General features: G+C 42.0%; 1 long non-coding RNA gene across 1 annotated transcript; it reads left to right on the top strand.

Annotated features, from left to right (window-relative positions):
- The first annotated feature begins 15,121 nt into the window (after positions 1-15,121).
- LOC128589614 (uncharacterized) lies at positions 15,122-19,451 on the top strand. Its single transcript, XR_008381111.1, has 3 exons — positions 15,122-18,410; positions 18,781-18,977; positions 19,079-19,451. It is a non-coding gene; the product is annotated as an uncharacterized LOC128589614 (long non-coding RNA).
- The last annotated feature ends 1,417 nt before the right edge of the window (positions 19,452-20,868 follow it).

Genomic DNA, 20,868 nt, shown 5'->3' with positions numbered 1-20,868 from the left:
CTGACAGTGAACGTTCTGCTTTCTCTCTCTTCTTTTCTGCCTCTTTTACTATCTGAGTTATCTCAAGAACTTTGTCTTCTACCTCTGAAATTCTTTCTTCTGCATGGTCTAACCTGTTGCTTATACTTCCCATTGCATCTTTAAGTTCCCTGATTGACTGTTTCATTTCCTTCAGCTCTGCTATATCCTTTTTATATTCTTCATATCGTTCATCTCTGATTTGATTCTGTTTTTGGATTTCCTTTTGGTTATTTTCCACTTTATTAGCAGTTTCCTTCATTGTTTCCATCATTTCTTTCATTGTTTTCAACATGTGTATTCTAAATTCCCTTTCTGTCATTCCTAACATTTCTGTATAGGTGGAATCCTCTGCAGTAGCTACCTCATGGTCCCTTGGCGGGGTTGTTCTGGACTGGTTCTTCATGTTGCCTGGAGTTTTCTGCTGATTCTTCCTCATGAGTGGTTTCTTTTATCTGTTTCCTTGCCCTAATTTTCTTTTCACTTCCTCTTGCTCTTTAAGTTCTTGTGCCTGTGGAAGCTGTGGGCGGGTTTAGACGGATTGAACACACGCGACCACTTGCCAGTTTTCCACTGTTTTAGTCCTCTTGGGGTCCAGAAGTCTCTCGCTGACTCCCTGTATCCTCATAGGAGTGATGATAGGCAGTTCCCACCAGCCAGAGATGCCTGGAGTCCTATCTCCCCAGACTCACGGTGCCCTGATCGAATACTGTTTTTTCTTCAGAATGTTATAATTAGTGCAGATCGGCCATGTTTATTTCTTTTAAAAAATAAACAGATTGCTTTATTTCTCAGCTTCAGTGGAATATTACAATTATTTTTTCTCCATTCATCAAGAAGGCGTTTATTTAATGTGAAGACTTACAAAGAAAAATAGGAGAGCGTGTTCTGTCTCTTAAGCTTCTGTCTATTATAAATTGTTCATGAAACTTTACAGGTAATTTGATTAACTTCAAACTATAAGTCACTGAAGTAGTCTCAGGGAGTATCTGCTGATGTCAGTAATTAAGCATAGAGCAATAAAGTGTGAATGAGATGTTTTAATAACTACCATGATTCCAACAAACTTGATGCAAAGTAGGTGCTTAAGTAAAGTAGTTACCTGCTGTCTCTGTTGGTTGCCAGAAACAGGCCAACTCAAGCCACCTAAGCCAAAAGCAAAATGGACATAAGGACCTGGTGCATCCCAAAAGGGACCAATGTCCCATCTAGTTTTTTTGTGGGACTTTGTAACTTGGCATCTGCTTATCTTTATAGGTTTGTTTTATTCTTTTTATCTCTGTAGCCTGGCTACTTAGCATCCTCCAACATGTCTAAAATGGCTAAGTCATCTTTTAGTTCCTAGATCTGCCTGGAGCAGTGGTGGACACCTGGACAGATCACCCATGACTTGGAAGACCATGAGAAGAAGAGGTTCTGTTCAAGGGTATGTGAGGAAAGAAAGGAAATGATGGTACCTCTTACTATGACTTTTATCTGATAATCCTCATGGCAAACCTGTAAGGAAGGGTGTTTCTCCATTTATAGATGAGTTAAGATTAAAAACATCTGGCATCTTTTGCCAAGGTCACGCAAAGTAAATAACGGAGCTGAGATTCAAATTGAGACTATTGTGGATGCCACTTCCCTGCTTTTCAGAAATCACTGACATCTTCCAGGTCCCCAATGTTGGATTGATAGGGATTCTGTCATTCTTTGGGCACTGGGCACAGCACGAAGGTGCAAGGAGAACCTTAGAATCTGCTTTGCTTTGCCTCGATGGGAAAGGCTGACTACAGTTCTGTATAGGCTGAGAAGTCTGGGTGTGACTTTCCCACCTTGTTATGAACAGAGAGGCAAAAGGTCCAAAACCTGTTTCTCCTTCCCAACTTTCACCTCCATGCAACTATAAATGCATTTTAGTTGTCATAACATAGCCTTGGCAGAAGCACAGGCCAAATATTTCATTCCAGTTGGTCAGAATGCAGGTTAGCCATGAATGTCACTTGGTCACAAAAACAGAATTCCCTGAGTAGTAAAATGAGGGGTCTGGGGAGTGGTGGTGTAGACTTCTAGGCAGAGGATGGAGAGGTAATGCTGTGCTGGGGCACCAAGGGCAGGAACCCAGGAAACCCAGCAGTGAAGACCAGGCCTATCTGCCCCTACTTTAGGCCTCTGGGGGCCGGGGGCAGTAGGAGGGACCTATCCATGGCCACAGCCTTAATAGAGATCACAAATTCTCCCCACTTGGCCCTGATTCTCAGGATGTCCCAATCCCATTTTTCTTGTGGTAGCAAGGGAACTTCCAAAACTGCCACATTGGCCTGCCTGTCTTAAAGGACAGTTCAACTTCATTAAGTGATTTGTTCTAGAAATGTGCCAAAGGCAGGGCCAAGTTGCCCCCTTCAGTTGGGCTTGGAAAAACTCAAGATATGTGGTATTCCGTTGCAGTATGTCCCACCAGCTTATCTGGAAACAATCTCTAAATTTGAAGTTTGAAAACTTTATTTTTATAGTGGTTTAAATTTTCAGTCACTCCAGGAAATGGCTCTTAGGACTTAATAATTGCTGAGTAGTTGGAGTTCTCTGTAAGCTGACCTAGCATATCACTGAGAAAGGGAGCTGGAGACCTGGGTCAGATCCTAGTTGTTCCACTTTCTATGGCCTCAGGCAACTCATTAACATGTCTCTGAGCCTCAGTTTCCTTAATGGTGGGTAGGCCTATTTAGGTTTTATTGAATTATTGAGAGTATTGAATTAATCACCTTGTAAAGTTTTAACCATTTTGTAATACTCCCTGTCTCAATAACAAACGGGGGAAGCAGCCAGGTTTGGTGGTTTATGCTTGTAGTCCCAGCTACTTGGGAGGCTAAGACAGGAGGGTGGCCTGAGCCCAGGAGCTTGAGGCTGCAGTGAGCTATGATTACACGACTGTACTCCAGCCTAGGTGACAGAGCGAAACCCTGTCTGTAAAAAAAGGAAAGAAAGTATGAGATGTGATTAAAAATTTCAGAAGCAGGTACTTTATAAAACATAGCTATATTCCTCAATATTGTGTGACATTGGGGTAGTCACTTAACCTGAGCCAGTTTTTTCATTGGTAATGGCATACACAGTCATCCCTCAGTATCTGCAGGGAATTGATCCAGGACAACCCTCCCAGCCCTGTGGATACCAAAATCCATGGATGCTCAAGCCATATAAAATGGCATAGTATTTGCAAATAACCTATGTACATCCTCCCATATACTTTCAATCTTTATATTTGATACAACGTAAAGGCTATGTGAATGGTTGTTATACTATATTTTAAAAATTTGAATTTTTTATTATACCACTATTTCTTAGTGGGTTGAGTTTTTTTTTTTTTTTTTTAAGACTATTTTTTACCCTCCATTGGTTGAATACCTAGAATCTACACTTTGGTCCCAGGCAGGCAGAGGTTCTTGCTTCAGCCCTGACTCTTTCGCCTGACACCTGCCTTGCCCACCTGAGCCACAGGACCACAGCCCGTTCTGGCCTCCTGCCTCCCATGACCCTGGCTCTGCATCCTTCCATGTCCTGTCTAGCAGCCTAATCCTCCAATGCTTTTCAGGTTCCCCTGATTTCTCCTGTGAGGGTGGGAGGGACTCAACTCTCCAGAGATAGCCCCCTTTTCAGGAAGGCTCTCCCTTGGTCTCTGAGAGGTAAGCACTAATCCATTTAGGATGCTGTCTGTAGCTGTAACCTGGAGTATCTAAGGAAGGCAATATGGAATTTGATTTTATTCAAATTAATAGTGATTTTATTGCATTTTTTCACACCTTAAAAATACTTGAGACCTAGGACACTTTGTGTTTAGTATGTCAGCCCTGACCCCCACTGCATATAGACATTCTAGAATGATGGGTAATACAATCACTATGGAAGTTGAATTTCGTGCCTCTGAGTGGCTTTTAGAGCAACCATACCTTGACTCAAATACATTATTCGTGTAGACCGAATTTCATTAGACACCTTGTTCCACTTCCAGTTTTAGAAAATGCAAAGTTTAAAAATAGTGCCCTTGGGAATCATTACCCTTGGCAACTAAGGGCTAAGATCCTGGACTAAGCGTGATTTCTTTTCCTGCCACTTATATATCAAGTGTTTATTTCGCTCTGGGAATGGCAGGTACTATTATCTGAGGCTTATAGACATTCCATAATGGTCACATAGCTGGAAAGTGGCAGAGCTGGAATTTGAATGCAGTCACCTGACTCCACGGCTCATGCTCTTGATCACTTTCTGGGTTGCTCGAGAGAAGCAGGCAAACATGCATGCACGGGCTGGGAGGGGCTGGGTGGTCTCCTGGGGGACAGGGCCTGTCCCTGTCTTGCATGTTCCCTGGGGTCCATGCAGTATGCTAGACACGAGCAGGAAATACAGCCGAGTTCTGGTTTAAAGGACAGAAGACCTTTGTGACTTGCCAGCTTTGTGAATAATACTAAATTGCACTTCGTGGAAGAAAACTGGAAGTAGGCTAGCCCTCAGCGTTGGTGTCACTGCCACCAGCAGTTGGCTGCCTTCTTAGGGCAGCCTCTCACAGACCTCTGTCCTAGCTCCAGGAGAATGGAGGAGAGAGCAGCACCATGCCAGCTTGTTCTGTGCATCAGCCTGCAGGATTCAAAATCGTGCTTCAGTGTCGTGATGTGACTGCACATCACACCCTTCTGAGACATTTGTGAATGGCTGTCACTTGACTGTCAAATCCACATATGCCAGCTAGCTGCTGTTTGTTCTCCTGTTACACAATTGGGAGTTAGGAAGTAAAGGTGCAAGCTGATCTTCCACACTCATGAGGAAGGCTGGCCTCTGAGTGGGTGGCCCCGGGGTCTGGTGAGAGGTCAAGACCAATGAACTTACCACCATCACAGCTTCTGGAGTCAGACACCCTAAATAAGATGAAAAAATAAGTTGCCATACTAATTTTTTCTTTTCTTTTCTTTTTTTTTTTTTTGAGACAGAGTCTCACTTTGTCACCCTGGGAGGAGTGCTGTGGCATCACAGCTCACAGCAACCTCCAACTCTTGGGCTTACGTGATTCTCTTGCCTCAGCCTCCCGAGTAGCTGGGACATATTGATTCTTTCATTCCTTCAATACAAAAACTTCATTGAGAACACGCTGCTGACCAAGGTGTTCTCCCCTGTGGGATCCAAATCACTATCATCTAAAGGTTGCTGTGAGAAATGTAGTTTTACCGCAGAGCCAGCACTCACTGGAGTCACTTCACAAGCTTGAAGCCATCAGCACAGTGGAGACAGCCTGGGACCCATGGATTCCTTCAATCTTTTAATGAGTTTTCATTGGTGCCTGTAGTGTTTCAGGTACGGGGAATACAGCAGGGAACAAAGCCAATAAGAATTTGCATCCCAGTTGTGGGGAGAAGCGTAATAATCACACAGATTAGTAAAATAGATGATAGAAGGGGAGAAATTATTGGGGAAGAGGGTAGGGAGTATGAGCAGAGAGGACTGGGAGAATTTGCTGTTCTCAGGGAGGTGGTTAGGACAGCCTTCTGAACCTGAAGTAAGGAGAGTGAGCCATGTGGACAACCAGGGCACCACCAGCAGGTGCAGAGGCCCTGAGGCAGGAGCACACCAGGCATGGTTGGAGCACGGCAGAGGGGCAGAGTGGCTGGAGTGGGAGAAGGGTGGGTGGAGTGAGGGTGGGCAGTGGTGGTACAGGGCTGAGTAGGAGCAGATATACCCTGAGTAGGAGCAGATATACCCAGAGGTGAGCAGTAGGAGCAGATATACCCAGAGGTGAGCAGTGGATAGCAGATCTCAGAGGGCCACACGGGTTGTTGTGAGGACTCCGGCCTTTTCTCAGGGTTTGGTAAGAGCATGATCTGCCTCATATTGTGATAGGGCCACTTAGGCTGCTCTGTGGGGATGGGCAAAGGCAGAAGAAGAGAGACCACCAGATGGGAGGCTTTGTGATAATCCAGGCATTATGGTGGCCCATACCAAGATAGCAGCTGTGGAGGCTGAGAACGGTTGGGTTAAGTCCCTTGACAAGGACACCAGGTCCCCAGTAGGGAGCTTGAGAATCACAGGAACAGTTCCCTCCTTTGTATTCTATGCTCCCATCCCTGAGGGCTGTCCCCCTTTGACTGATAACTTCTTACCTTATGGTTTAACAATCATATTGCCATGATTCAAGAGTATTTTTATATTTAGAATGACTCTCACGATCTATTAAGGACTGATTTTAGAAAGTAGCTCTCAGAGAATAATCTTCTTAAACTCTATTTATAAGTTCTTGGGGCTGCTGTCCCTGGGCATAATAGACAGACAAGAGGTCAGACACAGAAAGCCACCTTCAAGTTGCCTGGTGCATACATCTGCATTGCATCAGGAGATGGGCTATCCTGGCTGTGGCCTGAGAACGTCGTCCCTCTCGGGGGTCGCCACGTGGGCTCCCTCTGATCAGCTCCAGTGTCTTCAATAGAGTCGAGGCCCAGGAGTTGCGTCTCCCTCCACTCTGGGGACTTCATAACTGCCTGGCTAGGGTGCTGCCACGTGACATTTGTAAACTGAATCAGCAGACTTTAACAGACTGTTCACAATTCTTTTGGATTCCTTCCCGCACCCTAATGTGCACACATTTGATTCATTATCTTCACGGTTGGCCTCCACTGGGTTCCTGGGCCCTGCCTGCTTGCCAGGGCGCCTCTGAGTTTTACCACCAGATGGTCCTTGGCGAGGCTTGTGTTGCACTTTCCTTTGCTCCCATTTGTTTATCTCTTTTTTACCATTGTTTGTCTTGTAACAAATATCTGCAAATGAGCTGGTAAAACTTAGTTTCTTTTCTTAGTCTCTCCTACTTTTGGACCTTGGCTTTACATTAGCATCATCTGGGGACTTTATAAAAATATTATGATGCCTCAACTCCACTTTTGACCAATTGAGTCAGAATCTAGAGGGGAGCCCTGGCTGCAGTATGTTTTAAAAGCTCCCCAGATGATTCTGATGTACAGTTTTGCTTTTTTTCCAATGTGTGGACATAACCAGGGCCTAGCACTGCAGGCTGTGTGGGCTTCTCATTCACCAGGGCGCTCAAAGGTTCTCCCTAAATGAGGCCTTAGAGAGTCACAGAGATGCAGTGAAGGGATTGAAACAAACGAAGTTCATTATATAAAATTTAATTCTCTGTTCCATTACCAGAATGCATGGCCTATAATGAACTATGAATTAATAAAGCATTAGTCTGTAACCCTTTTTGAATAGGACAATTATATTTCATTGTATTTTGTATGTGTTAAAAGCAATGACTTGTTAAATAGAAATGGTGAAAAAATATAACTCAATTTTTTTTTAAATTTTTAATACATTATGGCTAAAAAAAAAAAAAAAGGAACTGGCCTCAGTCTGCCTGAGGCAGAGGGGACTTTCTTGGGTACAGCCGTGGCCTGGTGGAGAGAGTATAGGGCAGGGATTTCCAGAAGCTGAGTCTTCCTTTTTCTGGCCCTTAGACCCTGGGCAGATGCTTTAATTCTCCCCTGAAAGAAAGATTTTTATGATTCTAATATAAAGGTGGAGAAACTGAGGTTCAGGGAACTTCAAAAAGATACTTATGTAAAAGTCTTTTGTAAGAATTTTCTGGCTTTCTCATGTGCCACCCCACCCATACACCCATACCCACACTGGACATGGTGCCAGCTAGCCCTTTGTGAGCTGTTTCCTCCGCTGGCTTGGCCTTCTAAGGCTGCTTTGTCTGGCTGAATCCTACTCCTCCTTTGGGACCGGGCTCAGGAATTACCTTCTAATGGCAGCCGTCCCTGTCCCATCTTCCCACCATCTCTGTGTTCCTGGGGTACCCGATGCTTTCCTCTGCCTTTGGCATTGGTTATTCTTGGTGTAATTCTCTTGCCTGCTTCTCTTCCTCCTTCTCTAGTCAGTTGGCTGCTTTTCACTTTATTTTCCAGTGTTTAGCACAGTCCTTGGCATATCTATGGAGTTTAAGAATTAAATTAAGATCAGGTGATCCAAAAGTCCCATGGTCTCAGTGTTGTGTTATATTGCTATGCATTTACACACAGGACAATTTATTAACTGGGGTTTCTGTGCTATAGTTTCTCTCCCTTCTATTTTAAAGTGGTTGGCAAGCCCTTGCCAAAAGCAGAAAGAGAGGTTACTGTCAGTAGCTTTCTCTGGTGAAAGCCTAAAATCATCAGCATCCACAATAATGACATAATACTTTATCATGCTCTTATTAACGGGCCCTTAGGTTGCTAATAATTGGGTCTTACAAATGGTGTTGCAGTGAACACCCTTGGTCATTATTAGTTCCTGGCAGGCGCCTGTAGTCCCAGCTACTGGGGAGGCTGAGGCAAGAGAATTGCTTGAGCCCAAGAGTTTGAGATTGCTATCAGCTAAGGTGCTAGGGCACTCTACTGAGGATGACTGAGTGAGACTCCATCTCAAAAAAAAAAAAAAAGGCTGAAAGCAGTGGTGTATACCTATAGTTCCAGCTACTCAAGAGGCTGACCCAGGAGGATTGCTGAGGAATTAGAGGTTACAGTGAGCTATGGTCACACCACTATAATCTAGATAACAGAATGAGATTAAAAAAAACCAAACTTTTGGACAGTTGTGCAATGTGTTTGTGTTTTAAGCTAAGTTTTACAGAAGAGTCAAAAATTCTAATAGGTTAATTCATTATTGAAGAAAAATATCTTTCCAGAAATTTCATGTAGCATAAGTATACAGAGTTTATAAAATCTACAGTAGTGCACAGTTAAATCCTAGGCCTACAAGTTCCCTAGGCCTTCACCACTCACTCACTGACTCACCCAGAGTAACTTCCAGTCCTGAAAACTCCATTCATGGTAAGTGCCCTATACAGATGTAGCATTTTTTTGTCTTTTCCATCTCATTTTTACAGTGCCTTTTCTAGGTTTTGATATGTTTAGATACATATCAACATAATACTTTCCACTGTGTTACCACTGCCTACAGTATTCACATGCTGCCCAGGTGTACAGCCTCCGAGCCATACCATACAGCCAGGGTGTGTAATGGACTATACTGGCTAGGTTTGGGAAGTACACACTGATGTTTGCACAAAGAGAAAATCACCTAATGATGCATTTCTCAGAATGTGTTCCCATCATTAAGGGACTCATGACCATATGCCCTCAGGCTAGTGACTCCACCCGATACTCCACCCTTTTGATCCAGATAAAGGGAGCCATAACCCTAGCAGTCTAGTTTGACCTCTGAAGAGGCCCTTTGAGAACCTTCTCCTACAGTTTTCCTCTGATTTTGTTTGGATCTGATTCTTTACACTCCTCTGTTTGTAATACCTTCAGTGGTTCTTCATTTTTTTGTAGCCGAGCTCTAATACCACATATATATTACATGAGTATATAATTTTTATAATTGGAATCAGGTACAAGCTTCTTTTTATAACTTAATATTTTCTCATAAACATTTCACGAATTTTAAAATCAAGTGATTGCTAATTGAATAAGATTTCTTCATGTAAAATGCATTTAGTTTATGTTCCCTTATTATTGAAGATTTAGATTCTTTGCATATTTTTACTTGCATGAGTATTTCTTTGATGCAGTATATTAGTTTCAATTGCTGCTGTAACATATTCCTGCAGACTTGTTCACTAAAAACAGTGCAGATTTATTATCTTACAGTTTTGGAGTCCAGATGTCCAAAAAGAATCTCATTAGGCTGGAATCAAGATGTTATTGGTAAGTCTGCACTCATGCTGGAAGGTCTAGAGCAAATCCTTGCCTCTTCCAATTTCTGAGGCTGCCCACATTGCTTGGCGCATGGCTGCCTTCTGTCCAGAGCTGAGTTCTCACCCAGATTACGCTGACGCTGACTCTCCTGCTTCCTTCTTTAATCCATAAGGTCCTTGGTGATTACATGGAATCTACCTGGATAATCCAGGATAATCTCCCCATCTCAAAGGCACTTGATTAGCACCTCAATTTCATGTACTCTGATTCCCCTTTGCTGTGTAACGCAACATGTTCACTGGTTCCAAGGAGTAGGACGTAAAAGACAATTTAGGGGACCATTATTCTGCCTACCACATATGGTGATTCTGCTTCTAGGAGTCCATCCTGCAGAAAGAATCAGAAATGTAGATCAAGGAAGTTTTTTGTTAAGAATTCTGACCTGGCTGGTCACAGTGGCTCGTGCCTTTAATCCTAGTACTCTGGGAGGCCGACATGGGAGGATTCCTTGTGCTCAGAAGGTGGAGACCAGCCTGAGCAAGAGCAAGACCCCATCTCTAAAAATAGCTGGGTGTTGTGGTGGGCGCCTATTAAGTCCCAGCTACTCAGAGGCTAAGGCAAGAGAATCACCTGAGCCCAAGAGTTTGAGGTTGCTGTGAACTATGACACCAATGGCACTCTACCAGGGGTGTCAAAGTGAAATTCTGTCTCAAAAAAAAAAAAAAAAAAAATTCTGATCCATCAAATGTAATTGTACCAACTTATATCCCATTTGCAATTTTTTAAAAATTCTCACATGGCAAACATGGAATATTACTGTTTTTCAATATGTTTCTGGCATAGAAGCTCATTAATTTGATACCTGCATAAGATAGAAAATTCATAGTACAAAGTGGAAAGTTAGTCACCTAATTATCTGAAGCCTCCACTCTCCATCACAAGAGGATACCAAATGATGCCAGGTTTTATATATTATTATAGAGATATTCTATGAGTATATAAGCACACATATGAATATGTCCCTCCTTTTTATACAAATGGTAGTATATTATACACATTATTCTGATATCTTTGTAGGTTTTTAAAATAAGGCTAATGTGGGTAGATGAATATACCATCTTTAATCTAGAAGTTTTACATGTCATAAAATAGCCACAATAAATTGATTTATTATTTTAATTTAGTGAATGGTAAGTCATATAGAGATCTTCTCATTTTTTATATTACTTAAAAGCATGAATGCATTAGGACTGTACTTTTTTGAAGATGCAAAGTTTCAGTGCACAAAGGCATATTGAAAGAAGTTCAATCTTAGAGCAGACATATGGACTCCATCTAAATTTTAATGCTGTGTTTACACTATGAAAATGGATGTCTGTTCTATAATGAGAATACTAGCTATGCCTAGCTGAGAGAAACTTATAGTATAATATATCAGTCTGTGAAATAAAGCAGATTTTACCAGTATGAATTCATATTTTCATAAACAATCATGCCATCACCATATCTAATAATCACTTTCTGAAACTCTCTGTAGCATTCTCCATCTGTGTTCTGGAAGATAGTAGTTGGGTGAGAAAAAAAGCTATGATGAAAGAAATCCAACACAGCTTTATTATATTCAAACAATAAACAGCTATAGAACATTAAGAGAAAAAAAGCCATCATTCACAGTAGTAGCAAAACCCAAACACTTAGGAATAAAATTAATTAACATTAAACACATGAAGTAAGTTATAAAATTTCATAAGAACATTAAAGAGGATGACTATATGAATGGACATAATTTTTTTTGTTTTTTTTTAGAGACAGAGTCTTATTTTATCACCCTCGGTAGAGTGCCTTGGCATCACAGCTCACAGCAACCTCCAGCTCTTGGGCTTAAGTGATTCTTGCCTCAGCCTCCCAAGTAGCTGGGACTACAGGTGCCCATCATAATGCCTGGCTATTTTTTTGTTGCAGTTTGGCTGGGGCTGGGCTCAAATCCACCACACTCCCGGGCGGCGCCTGTGGCTCAGTGAGTAGGGTGCCCGCCCCATATGCCAAGGGTAGCGGGTTCAAACCCAGCCCCTGCCAAACTGCAACAAAAAAATAGCCGGGCGTTGTGGCGGGCGCCTGTAATCCCAGCTACTTGGGAGGCTGAGGCAAGAGAATCGCGTAAGCCCAAGAGTTAGAGGTTGCTGTGAGCTGTGTGACGCCACAGCACTCTACCCGAGGGTGGTACAGTGAGACTCTGTCTCTACAAAAAAAGAAAAAAGAAAAAAAACCCACCACACTCCCTACTCACTGAGCCACAGGTGCCGCCCATGGATGGACATAATTTTTTAAAAAGTAGATTCAATGTTTAGGACAAAACATTTTCCTAATTCTAAACTTAAGACAACAAAAAATTCTAGAAGTTTTTATAGGAAGTTACCAAAACGATGCTGAATTTTATCTACTAATTTAAATATACTATTCTAGAAAAAAAAAGAATAACAAAGGGAATGTACCTTTTGCCTTATAGATACTAAGTCATAGAGTTAAACTAATTAAAATAATATAGTACTGGGTCAGTATTAAAAAGATCAATGGAATAGAATATCAAGTCCAAAAAAAGATGTGAAATTATATCAGTAATAACAGATGCACAAGAAGATCCCCAAATCACTGCAGAAAAGATATAATTATTAATAAATAAATTGGGGCAAATTAGCTTCCTGTTTAAATATAAAACAAATTAGAATTCTTACAACAGAGGGCATCCTCCTAAGTTATCACAAGAATGGAAAAGCAAGCTACTGATGTAGTCATGAATGAAACTGGTAGATTAACAACTGTAGGCCCACTTGAGAGAAAAACACAGTTAAATTCAGAAGAGGGGCAGGGGTTCAGTAATTTTCCACCTAACTGGTACAATATAGGGGTATATGTCACACCTCCTGGGTAAAGGATCTAACTATAACTTGGACTTTACTTAACAAATGCAAACAATGTAATTGTGTGTACTCTTATATTAATCAAGAAAAACAAAGAATTCTTACAACAAAATAGCAAATCCTTATGAATCAGATCTCTTTATAAAACATAAAACCATAAATGTTTAAGAAGAAAAATTGCTGGAATGCTCTTATAATCTTGAGGAAAGAGCATAATAAAAGAAATAACAAAGGAAAAGTCTGATTGCCTTGGATGTCTAAAAATTTAAAGAAGTTTTTTTTTTTTAGTCAAAGTCTTACTCTGTTGCCCAGGCTAGAGTGCCATGGCATGAACCTAGCTCACAGCAACCTCAGACTCTTGGGTTCAAGCGATCTTCTGCCTTAGCCTTCTGAGTAGCTGGGACTTAAGGTGTCCACCACAATGCCTGGCTAACTTTTTCTGTTTTTAGTAGAGACAGGCTGTCACTCTTGCTCAGGCTAGTCTCGAACTCCTGAGCTCAAAGGAGCCTCCTACCTTGGCCTTCCAGAGTGTTAGATTTATAGGCATGAGCCACCATGCCCAGCCTAAAAACTGAAATTTTATGTATGGCAAGACCACTGTAAACAAATTAAAAAAGAAATGAGAAACTTAGAAAAAGTATTTGAAACATGTTATTGATAAAACATTTATTTAGAGATAGGGTCTCACTTTGTTGCCCAGGCTAGAGGGCAATAGTATGATAACAGCTCATTGCAACCTCAAACTCCTGGGCCCAGTAATCCTCCTGCCTCAGCCTCCCAAGTCGCTGAAACTAAAGGTGCACAATACCATGCCTGGCTAATATTTTTATTATTTTGTAGAAACAGGGTCTTGCTGTGTTTCCCAGGTTGGTCTTGAGCTCTTACACTCAAGTGATCCTCTCACCTCAGTATTTTTTATTTATAAATGGCACCTACATTTTATTTATTTATTTATTTTTTTGCAGTTTTTTTGGCTGGGGCTGGGTTTGAACCCACCACCTCCGGCATATGGGGTCAGCACCCTACCCCTTTGAGCCAGAGGCACCACCCAGCACCTACATTTTAATAAGAAAATGACAGCTCAAAAGAAAATTGGGCAAAGGATATGTCAACATGTCGTGCATGTATATGTGATCTGTATGCGCATGGTGTATGTCTGACATATGTGTCATGTATGTGTATGTGATATATACATGTCATGTATGCATATATGGAAACTACAGAAAAAATACGGAAGATGAGTATATATGATAAAGATAATATTTATCTTTTTATAGATGTTCATTTTCAGTAAAGATTAAAGAAATAGCTACTAAAATAATGAATTTTTAACCTGTCAGATTTGTCAAAATTTAAAGATCACCAACAATCAGTGTTGGTAATGGTATAAAGATACACAAAATCACACACTGTGGGAACAAAAATTGACAGCTTATTTTAGGAGGGCAATTTGCAAATATCAACGCAGATTAACACACCCCCTTGCATATTAGCATGAGTATTTGTATAGGTTAACTTGCTAAAAGTGGCATTTCTAGACCAAAAATAGTTATAAATTATGTTTATTTTAACATTCTTTATCACTTCAACCCATTTAAGGATTAAAATACAAAAATCAAATACTAGAAAACAACTTTAAAAGGTAAAGTAGGCATTTTTATGTTTATGATTATATGTTTGTGATATTATTCTGTAACTTATTGATACGTCTTTAAAAGTGTATCATCCTGCATATATAAAACTTAATATATTTTTTTAAAAGAGGCCTAGAAGGTGCCTTTTAACATATTCCAAACTGTTAGCAGTAGGGACTTGAGTTTGTCAGCAGTGGAATGGGAAAGTCAGGATGGGTAAAGTGAAGGGTAGATTTGTACTTTTAGCTTTATACAGTTCCATCTATTCGAGATTTTGCTCATCTAGTGAGCCATAATTTTATTATAAAAATTAACTAGTGAATGTGTTTTCATTTAGAGGAAAGAATTCACTGACCATCTTCCAGCCATGCTCAAAGATGCAGAACGGAGCCTATTGCTGGGGAAAAGCCTGGCCATCTGTGTCTTGAAGGAGTTCACACCCACAGCCTTCCCCACCAACATCTATTATGTTCACGGCCTGCCCTCAGCCTTGTGAGTCAGAAATCTGGTTTGAGTCAGACCCTGGACACAGTCTTATTCACCGAAGTCAAAGGGTCCAGTGGATACAATCAGAACACAGAACATCTATGTGGGCTTAAATGGTTTGTTCCATCATCAAATTTCCTTTCACCAGGATAATATTAAAAACGTCAAGGTTGGGGCGGTGCCTGTGGCTCAAAGGAGTAGGGCGCTGGCCCCATATGCCGTAGATGGCGGGTTCAAACACAGCCCGGCCAAAAACAGCAAAAAAAAAATTACAATTGCTTTAGGGCAGCACCTATGGCTCAAAGGAGTAGGGCACCTGCCCCATATGGCTGGAGGTGGTGGGTTCAAACATAGCCCCAGCCAAAAAAAAACTGCAGAAAAAAAAAAAAGTCAAGATTAAGAGCATAGACTTTGGACTCAGAGCTACCTGCCTGAGTTCAAATTCTGACTCAGTTGGTTTGTATGATATAGCATGGACAAGTTGTTGAACCTCTGAGTCTCAGTTTTATCACCAGTAAATGTAAGATACTAAGACTGTCTTGTAAGATGTCACATGGAGTAAATGAGATGATGGCCTTACAGCATTTAGTGATTAAATGCCAGCTAGGGTAGGGCATCTGGATTGCTGCTGCTTCTGCTCCCGCTGATGAGGACTAAGTGGATGCAGTCCCTGGCTTGGAATGTTGTGAAGAAGTGGCAAGCAGCTGCTGGAAGGGACAGTGTTGGTTCCTGCGTCTGGGAACTTCTCTGTTCAGTGAGTGCCTTCCCCCCTAATGCACTATTTGCTTTTAAAGTTTCCTTAGAAACCACACATTATCATGTAACTCACCCTTGGCTCCATTTGAACACATTTTTATTTTTTTGTGTGTGAATCACAAGGTCTGTTCCTTTCAGTTGTGGCCTTTTGCTTGTCCCTGCTTTCCCTGGGTTTCTAAAGTGTGGCCATTCAAGAGGGCCAAGGCCGTCTCCTGTGTCACGCCAAGATTGTGTTTGTGCTCTTGGCAGGATGTGTTGTTAACCTTTGAATGCCGTGTCTCTGCAAGAAAAACTGTGCTCCAGTGACACACTTTAGTTAGGAACTTTGTGAGTAGTGTTGGAAATAACATCGGCAGTACGCAGGCCCAATTCTGGGGTGTAGGAGGGCACCCTTTTATCAAGCGATTGCATAGAAATCCCACTCTTTGGCAAGGAAGGATGCCACAGTACCCTGACTCCATCTCCCAGGCCTCCAGGGGACACTCCCACTTCTCTCTTTGCCTCTTCCACCTGCTCCTGTCCTCAAGCTGGTGCACAACCAGTGCTCTTTCCATTTGCAAAAAAAGGGGTGGTTGCCTGAATGCTGAGGAAAAGGAAAACAGTGCCCAAGAAAGTGCCTTAACCTCCTTTTCAGTTACTGTCACTTCCATATGACCCAGCTCTAAAGAGACAAGACTCAATCCTATGAGGGTAGGGGACTTATTCAGCTAAAATGAGCATTTGATGCAGAATCAGCTGTATGTTGAATGGTTACAGCACAGAGAGCCCTCAGCCATCCTTAGAAGTTCTTTACTACTTGCACAACCAGCATGCACAACCAGAAGTACATTTTTTTTTTTTCCAACTGAAAATTACTTTTTTCCCCCCTGGTTACTTAAGTAATTTGAGCTTATTGTAGAGAATTCAGAAAATATAATAAGGAGTAAAGAAGAGAGTTAACTCTACCCACCCCCAAATAATTACTAATAGTTTGGAGTCAAACTTCATAGACTTTTCCTATGCATGCACTTAATTCATTCATTTTTTTTTTTTTAAGTGACTGTACTATTCATGTTGTTTGGGAAACCTTTGATCCAATATCCATTGCCACACAAATCCAATCTAAGTTTTAGAAGTATAAAATAGCAACCAATTTGTTACATCACATGAATTCTGTGGGAGGGAAGTATGGACCATGGCATGGCGTACTTCTGCCCCATGAAGTCTGGGACTGCACCTGGAAAATCTCAAATGACTGGGGATGACTGAAATGTCTGGGGCCTGGAAACTTCTGGAGGCTTCTTTCTTCATTCTCACGGCTGGCACTTGGGTTGAGTTCATTGAAATTCTGAACATGGTTGGGATTGTTGACTGGAGTGCCTGATTGTAGCATCTCCATGTGGCTTGGACTTCCTCACAGTACCGTGGTGTTGAGGTAGTTGGACTTCTTATATGGTGGCTCAAGGCTCTAAGAGTGAGTGTTCCAGAGAACAAGGCAAAAGTGTGGCCTTTTATGATCTAGCCTTCAAAGACATAAAATGTCACTTCTGCCGTACTGTATTGGTCAAAGCAATAGCAAGCCACTCAGATTCAAGGGGAGCGGGCAGCAAAGAAGTTGCCACTGTGTTTTAAAATTCTAACAAATTTTTGTTTCTTTTATACATAACATGGACAGTATACTGGATTTAATTGTGTCCCCCTCCCAAATATGTTCAAATCCTAACCCTCAGTCCCTGTAAATGTGATCTTATTTGGAAATAGGCTCTTTCCAGATGTAATCAAGTTACGATGAGACTGTACTGGATTAGGGTGGGTATTAATCTAAGGATTGGTGTCCTTTTAAGGAGAAAGGAACTTTGATTTTTTAATTTCAGGTTAATGTGAGGTCCAAACAACTAGGTTACACTGCTTGCATTTGTTAAGAGGAGTCTCATAGTTGTGCCCTGCACCGAGGAGGTGTGCCAGCTACTCTCACATCGTGCCCATTAAGTGGGAGAACACCGATCCCACTTCCTCTTCCCCTCTCCTCCTTCCCTTGTTCCTTCTCTGCCAACTAGAATCGAGTTTTTCTCTTATGTGGGTGTGTTAGATCACCTCTTGGCTTCATATTACTATTGAGTATACTGGATACTTACTTTTCCATTCTTGTCATACTTTACTAAGAATGTGCTTCAACTCCATCTAGGTTAATACAAAAGATGTAAAGTCTCCATCTTTTTAATGGCTGAATAGTATTCCATGGTATGCACATACCAGTTTTTTTTTTTGTTTTTGGTTTTTTGAGACAGAGCCTCAAGCTGTTGCCCTGGGTAGAGTGCTGTGACATCACAGCTCACAGCAACCTTCAACTCTTGGGCTTAAGCAATTCTCTTGCCTCAGCCTCCCACGTAGCTGGGACTACAGGCTCCCACCACAATGCCCAGCTACAACCAAAATTGTAGTTGTCATTGTTGTTTGGCAGGCCTGGGCTGGATTCGAACCCGCCATCTCTGGTGTATGTGGCTGGCACTTTAGTCGCTTGAGCTAAAGGCCCCGAGCCACACATACCAGTTTGTTAATCCATTTCTGGGTTGCTGGGCACTTGGGTTGTTTCCATATCTTGGTGATTGTAAATTGAACTGTGATAAATGATCCAGTGCAAATGTCCTTATATAAAATGATTTTTTTTCTTCTGGGTAGATGGTTCATAATGGGATTGCAGGATCAAATGGAAGGTCTAATTTGAGTTCTTTGAGGATTCTCCATTCTTCTTTCCAAAGAGGCCATATTAGAGTGAAGTCCTACCAACAGTGTAAAAGTGTTCCTAGAAGAGGGACATTTGGACACAGACACATAAGGAGAATGCCATGTGAAAGTGAACATTGGAGCAAAAAACCTATAAGCCGAGGGACACCAGGGATTGCTGGCAGCACCAGGAGGTGAGAAGAGCCAATGACCCTCCCCTAGAGCCTTCCACAGAAGCACGGTCCTGTTGACACCTTAGTTTTGGACTTCTAGCCTCCAGAACTATAAGAGACTAAATGTCTGTTGTTTTAAGTTGCTACAGTTTGTGTCTTATGGCTAGCACTTCCTTACGGCAGCCCTGGGAGACAAATGCAGTTGCCCACATCTATATAGAAGCTGCATCATCATTTCAGAGGTGCACTGTATGCGCTGATTGCTTAACATCATCTATTTAATCAATCTGAAAATAGGTCTAAGAAATGTAGCCCAATGCTTAGCATGAGATTGTATTCTATGCAGTTAAGTGGAGCGCTCATGATCTCATAAACTTTGTTTCGTTCACAGAGCCTTGCATGGTTATCATGGAATCAGCCTTCAATGCAAATCAATTAGTCACCACCAACAAAAAAGTATGAGAAAATACAAGGACTAATCACCTACAAGGATTATGTGAAAGGATCTCAAGTATTAAGATTTTTAAGGATTTAAAGAAACTCTTGTCCTGTCTGAAAACCTGCTTGATTAGGTGACCTAAGGAACAGGTAAAAACTTTAGTGTGAATGAACATTCTGGTAAGACTTTAAATGTTTTTAAGTGAAAGTGATTATAATACTAAAAAGTTAAAATCCATTGTTCTTTACAGATGTAAGACTTCCTGTTCTCCAGGAAGCCACCAAAGAAGTCTGAAGCAGCCAAGCCTCTTTGCCAAGGGTTAAGGAATGATTCAGAAATGTAATCCCGGCAGACAGCTACAGAAACATACCCTGTACACCACGGGCCTTGTGCTTCTTGGTCCTCTCTGCTGCTCCTTTATGATTTCTGGGTTGGAGGAGGCCTCTTGTGTGTTCCTTCTTAAGTTCAATTCCCTCTTTTCTTTCCTTGGAGCCCGGGAGCCCTCCCTTTCTCTTGGGGCTGGGAAGTCAGTGGCAGGCAAAGCTGCTAGCTCTGCAAGGCTGAACTAGGTGTGTCGTTTCATTTCTTCCATGGACTGGTGGTCTTCTAATAAAGTGCCTGAAGGAAAAATAAAGCCTATTAAATAATTCTAATGGCAGTGTTTTTGTCATTTTCCATAGATCTTTATGTGTTCTGGATACAACTGTCTAGGCAACTTTTTGGAATGTGGTTAAAAACTCTCTGAAGTTGTAGTTCTGTTTTTCATACATAAATCCTTGATGCTCCATGAGTAGGGACTCAGCGAGGACTAACTAACTGAATTGTGGGTCAAGATCTTCACATTTTCTGAAGACTTTGGAGCTGGTGTCCTTGGGAAAGACCCTTGCAAAGACCTACCTGGACAGAGAGTTCTTTTTGCCACCCCAGAGCTGGGTTCTGTGCCTAGATGGCTCCTGACTATGCGGAGTCTCAGCAGGCTGGAGGTCCTGCCATGGAGACTGTGTGTGGGAGGGTGGCTCGGGGGAGGCTGCGTGAGCTGCAAGTCTCTGTTCCCCTACAAGCAACAATGGCTTGTTTTGCCCCCACACTGTGCCAGCCCTATGATCAACCAGAAAACTGACCTAGCTGAAGAGAAAAAGACTGTGACACTCCTGTTAGTGCCTCCCTGGATCTAGCCCCTTCCTCTTACTAACAGAACCTGCTCTTTTTTTCAAATGTGGAGACAGGGTGTCACTCTACTGCCCAGGCTGGTCTCAAACTCCTGGCCTCAAGTGACCCTACCACTGTCAGCTTCCCAAAGTGCTGGGATAATAGGCGTGAGCCACCATGCCCAGACTGAATGTTTTTATTTTTTTGATCCAGGAGAGCAACCTGCCCAACTGTAGATGATTGATTTATTGGTAGTGTTAGCCTCCTTTCACCTAGGGCTGACCATATGATGGCTCAGGCCTGTGAGAAGTAAGTAGAGGTCTCCTGGGGGCTTGGAGAAGGCTTATACTTTGTTTAATAAAAATGGAATATGAAACTAGCAACACTCTTTTGTTTTCTTGTAACCACACTGACCACAAAGACTGATGTCTGGAGCTGTAATAGCCATTGTGTGACAGCAGGAAGGAAATGGTAAGGGAATGAATGACTTGAGAACAGGCCTGAAGGAAGGGCTGGGGGAGTCTCAATGGAGCTCCAAATCAAGGACAGATAGCTGCCTCCCTCCTTACTTCTTGCTGTGTAAGTAACTTTTGACTCTGTTAATCACCACTTAGTTGAATGTGTTTCTGAGCAATAAATGCATGCTTTTCAAATCGTATACCCAAGTATCACTATTATTAGAGGTGTAGTGACCTGTCACCCTGGGGTATAGCTCAAATGTCCTTCCACCAACAACAAAATGACCTTGGGCAGCGCCTATGGCTCAGGGAGTAGGGCACCAGCCCCATATACTAAGGGCCTAGGCCAAACTGTAACAAAAAAATAGCTGGGCGTTTTAGTGGGCATCTATAATTCCAGTTACTTGGGAGGCTGAGGCAAGAGAATCGCCTA

Source organism: Nycticebus coucang, chromosome 1 (assembly GCF_027406575.1).
Source record: "Nycticebus coucang isolate mNycCou1 chromosome 1, mNycCou1.pri, whole genome shotgun sequence".
Classification (NCBI taxonomy): domain Eukaryota; kingdom Metazoa; phylum Chordata; class Mammalia; order Primates; family Lorisidae; genus Nycticebus; species Nycticebus coucang.
The sequence above is the reverse complement of the archived record's forward strand: the minus strand, read 5'-3'. Positions and strand labels throughout refer to the sequence as shown.